The following is a 5694-nucleotide window of genomic DNA, read 5'->3' on the forward strand; positions in this document are numbered from 1 at the left end:
AACATGCTATTTATATACATTGAAAATGCAGGATTTTTACTTACCTATGGATTTTCAGTCCATACACGTTTGGTGTGGTTGTTCCTTGTACTTTTTGTTTTATTCATTTATTTACCATTGATTTTACTATGATGACACCCATTCCCTTTATTATATTGATGACATCCTATCACATGGAATCTAAATTTGTAGACGTGTTCTCCATCATGCCTAACACCCAGGACTCTCAGAGAAAAGGAAAAAACTTTCACACTTGGTTTCTTACTGCATGATCCAATTGTTGGTAGTGCTGGGATCTGAACTCAGGGCCTAGCAGGACCAATTGGTGAATAGTTCAAAGTGACCACACCAGCCTGTGAGCAACAAAGGAGTTAGGTCATTCCCAGGATCTGACATTGATCCCCAGGGTGGGTCACGATAGTCATAAATTAATAATTAAAACATAGGATCAATATTTACATGTATGTTTGGACAGCATCTTGCCTTTGGAGTACTTTTTCTCCTTATTTTCTGTCTTATGTAATTGTGTATTTTACTGAGTAAGGTAACAAATATAACAGTGCTTACATGGAAGACAACCTATTGCCCTGGCTATAGGGTTTCCTATGCATTCTCCATCCAAACTGAGACTCAGGACTCTCACAGGACAGGAAAATAGGTGAATCGATGGGCTTCTCACATCAGGATTCATCTTTTAGCAGTGTTGGGATTTGAACTCAGAGCCTATCAGGCCCAATTGGAGAAAGGGTCAAGGTGAGGACACCAGCTTGTCAGCAACGAAACAGATAGGCCATTCCCAGGACCTGACGTCAAGTCCCAGGGAGGTCCAGATAGTCATGAATTCATAATTTAAATATAGGGTCTATATTTACATACCTGTGTGGACAGCATCTTGCATTCGGTGCACTTCTTAATTTGTGTCGAATTCATGGATTTATTGTGTATTTTACTGAGTATGGTGACAGGTATAACTATGTGGACATGGATGACAACCTGTTCCCATAGTTATAGGGTTGCCTATGCATTCTACATCCGAGTGGAAGCTCAGGACTTTCACAGGAGAGGAAAACATGTTCAACGACTGGCTTCTGACAACAGAATGAATCTTTTGTCAGTGTTGGGATTTGAACTGAGGTCTGGGTAACTCTGTTGCACTTTGGGGGAAGGGAAATCTCACCATCCTTGAAGACTACAATGTCAGGCCTGGTCCAGGGCCTGATTTGAAGCCCCAGCACTGGACAAAATAACAAACATAGGATCTCTCTTTACCTACAAGTATGGTATGCATCTTGCATTCTGTGTAATTATTCTTTTTATTTTGTGTCTTATTCATGGATGTATTGTGTATTTTATTGAGTATGGTGATAGATATAACTATGCTGACATGGATAACAACCCATTTGAATGGTTATAGAGTTGTCTATATAGAATTCTCCATCCTCGTTGAGACCCAGTACTTTCATTGGACAGGAAAACGGGTGGATCGATTGGCTTCTCAAATCAATGTAAATCTTTTGGCAGTGTTGGGATTAGAACTCAAGGCCTAGCAGGCTCAATTGGTGAATGGGTCATGGTGAACATACCAGCCTGTGAGGCACTAAGGAGGTAGGCCATTCCTAGGACTTGAGATGAAGCCCTGGTTGGGGCCAATATAGTCATAAATTCATCATTTAAACAGAGGATCTATATTTCCATACATGGATGGGCAGCATCTTGCATTCAGTGTAGCCATTCTTTTATTTTGTGTCTTATTCATTCATGTATTGTGTATTTTCTTGAGTATAGGATAACAGATATAACTGTGGTGACCTGGATGACAAACTATTCCCATGACTATAGAGTTCCGTATACATTCTCCATCCTAGCTGAGACCCAGGGCTTACACAGCACAGGAAAATTTGTGCAATGACTGGCTTCTCACATCAGGGTGAATTTTGGCAGTGCTGGGATTTGAACTTTGGGCCTAAGAGGTCCAACTGCCCAATGGGTACACGTGATCACACCAGACTGTGAGCCACTAAGGAGCTGGTCGGTTCCCAGGAACAAAGATAGAGCACCGGGGGGGGGGCACAATTGTCCTGAATGCATCATTTAAACATGGGATGTATACTCAAATCTATGTGTGGACTGCATTGTGCATTTAGTGTAGTTATTCTATTTTGTATGCTATCCATGGATGTATTGTGTATTTTCTTCAGTACATGATGACAGGTATAACTGGGCTCACATGATAACACCCTATTTCCGTGGCCACATGGTGGCCCATGCATTCTTCATCCTAGCTGAGACCCAGGACTTGCACAGGAAAAGAACACAGGTGCAACAATTGGCTTCTGACATCAGGATGAATCTTTTGGCACTGCTGGAATCTCAACTCGGGGACCAGCAGACCCAATTGACGAATGTGAGCCACTAAGGAGTAAGGCCGTTCCCAGGACCTGAGATGGACCCCCAGGTGAGGGTGTGGGGGGAGGGCACACAGCAGTCATCCATTCATAAGTTGAAGGTAGTATGCAAATAAGTACACAATTGTATAGAATAGGAGAGATGATAACCTGTGATGGAATCCAATCTACCATGTGTCTACTGATTTTTGGATCTTTCCAGATGCCTTCATTTCATGACTATGATGATTATTGTCATGCTTAATCAACACTGCTTTACAAATAAGTGATACCCCATGAGTCTTGCCTATCATTTCCTAGTCACATCATGCATTAACTACTTATTCGATGATATCAATCGCATTCCATGACTTTTCCTGTATCTCAGGATTTCCCACCATTGCTTTCTCATGGGAGTGGGCTGAATTCAATCCTCAGGCATGGAAATCATACTCCGTATATACATTTTAAAGATAGGATTTATACTTCCATACAGATGGTCAGTAGATACCGTGTTTGGTGTGGTAGGATTTATACTTCCATACAGATGTTCAGTCCATATCATGTTTAGTGTGGTCATTCATTTTATTTCTTTTTTATGCATTTATTTACGATTTACTTCATTGAATTTCATGACACCTATACAATTTATTACATTGTTTACATCATATTACATCCCATCTAGATTTGTAGATGTGTTCTCCATCATGTCTGACACCCTGGACTCTCCCAAAAAAGGAAAACATATATCACACTCAGCTTCTTACTCAAAGATTAAATTTTTGGCAGTGCTGGGATCTGAACTCAGGGCCTAGCAGGCCCAATTCATGATTGGATGAGTGTGAGCACAGAAGCCTCTAGCCAATTAAACTGTGAGGTTGTTCCCATGCACTGAGATCAAGCCCCATGTTTGGCCAAAACAGCAATACATGGATTGGAGAAGGTGGTATACAAATAAATATATATTGGTAAAGAGTTCCAGAGCTGTCTATCTATGACTGAATGACATCTATTACATTTCTACCAACTTTTAGGTATTTATTATATCTCCATTGAAAAAATATTATTGTTTTCATGCTTAATAAACTATTAATTAAGGTCAATCAGCATCCTAGGATTATTGCATCCAATTTTAGACTAGACAAATGCATGAACTACTCTTTCAATCTGTATTCTTATGCATAGGAATGAATCTCTTGTGATCTCCTGCTATTAGTGTGTAAGGATTAGGATTTGAACCCAGAGCCTATGTTGACATGTTGGCTTATGGCTTCCCTGATAGCCTGCCATCCATCAGCAATGGCAGGCCAGGTCCACTTTGAAACCATGTCATTCAGACCCAGGATGGTCCCCATGCAAAGAAAAACTTGTAAAACCCTGAGCCCACTACAGCTCCCCACTTTTTGTGCTGTTCTGCTTTTCTTTTCTTCCTGCAAACCCTCTGGGCCTAGGGTCGCAGGATCAGCTTTGGGTCCCGAGGCTGCACCCCATCCTAGGGAGAGTGAAGCTGAGTCAGAGTTGTCATGACCTGAGTTCAAGCCCCGTGGTTAGCAAAATTAATTAACTAATTAATTCATTAATTAACCAACTAACTAACTAAATTGAAATAATAAAGCTCCTTGGTTTGGAATTTCTTCCAGTTTTCTTTCCTAGCCTGGGGTTTCAACTCAGAGTCTTGATGAATCCGTAGCAATGTGACGGAAGGCTCAGAGTTGCCATTACTTGAGTTCAAACCCCATGCCAAGCCAAAAATAAATAATTAAGTCACTGACCTCAGAAGGGAAGTTAGTTGTGAACATGGGAGGGAAGGGATGGTAGAGGAAAATCAAACGAGGAGGCAATAATGCTCAATAGGAAATGTACTCATTACTTTGCTCATGTAACCGTGACCCCTCTGTACAACATTTTTAAATGAAAAACGTACAAAAAATTATGTAGTGCTCAAGAAGCACTTTGGGGATAAGGGATGGATGTCTGAATAGCTGTACAAAATTCTACACTGATTTTTTTCAGTGTTCAGTATGGAACTTAATCAACGTAACTGTTTCTGTTACAAATATTAAGTCACTGTCTTGGAACTGGGGCCAGTATTTCTGCCATTGCTGGGATTTGAGCTCACTCTCCAAGTAACTCTTTTGCACCTTGGGTGAAGGCTAAGCTCCTTGTCCTTGAGGGAAAGATTTTCAAGCTAGTGTTCCCAGGGCCTGAATTAAGGCCCAGCAATTGAAAAAAATATTTGTATACATGTGTAATATAATATATATAGGTACATATGTATGTTTATTTCATATTATGATTATTATTGGTTTTTTATGTAATTTTTATTCATTTAATTGTTTATTTATTTAGTATTATTATACATATAATATTTATTATGTTGTGTACATATATTATAAAATTATACACAATAATTCAGTACATTGACTCATTTTCATTAATACTTTATTAAGTGTTGAAACATGATACATAATTAAATGGAGGCATTTGTCAAGTCATCACATGGTTAGAGTATGTCCCTAGTATGAGCTTTGTCTTACTTATCTTGGACAACTTCCTATAGGGATTTGTTTAGATGATTTATACTCAGAAGCCTTTTCTTGTGGATAGGCAAGTTGAGGGATAAAATCGTAAGGTTGGGGCTGGGAAAGTAGCTTAGTGATAGAGAGCATGCTCAGCATGCTTGAATGCCAGGGTTTGAATCCTCAGTGCCACATACTCAGAAAAAGCCAGATGCTGTGGTGTGGTTCAAGTGGTAGAGTGCTAGCATTGAGAAAAAGAAGCTCAAAGACAGTACCCAGGCCCTAATTTGAAGCCCCAGGACTGGCAAAACAATACGCCAGATTCCAGTGGCTCTGGAAACCTGCTTTCTCAGGAGGCTGAGATCTTAAGATCACAGTTTGAAGACAGCCTAAGGAAGGAAAGCCTGTTAGACTCTTACTTCCAATGAACCATCAAAAAAACCCATGTGGCACTGTGTGTCAAGTGGTAGAGTGTTTGCCTTGAGCTGAATGGCTCACGGACAGTGCCCAGGCTTCAGTTTGAGACACACACTGGAAAAAGAGTGAGGGATAATCAAAGTAATTTTCCTATTTGCTATTTATGAGAATATGGTTTGGAAAATGAATGCTGATGTACAGTAGATTTGGAGTCAGACCTCAAGGTTCAAGTGTAGCACATCCATAATCCCAGCCTCTCAGATTCTAGCATTATAAACTTGCATCCTACAAGGTTCTGAAAGGCACATTGTTGAAAGGCTTAAACCCACCATCATTGAAGACAAGAATTTCAGACCAGTTTCCAGGGCCTGAAT

Source organism: Dipodomys merriami, unplaced genomic scaffold (assembly GCF_024711535.1).
Source record: "Dipodomys merriami isolate MVZ:Mamm:240054 unplaced genomic scaffold, mDipMer1.0.p SCAF_444, whole genome shotgun sequence".
Lineage (NCBI taxonomy): Eukaryota > Metazoa > Chordata > Mammalia > Rodentia > Heteromyidae > Dipodomys > Dipodomys merriami.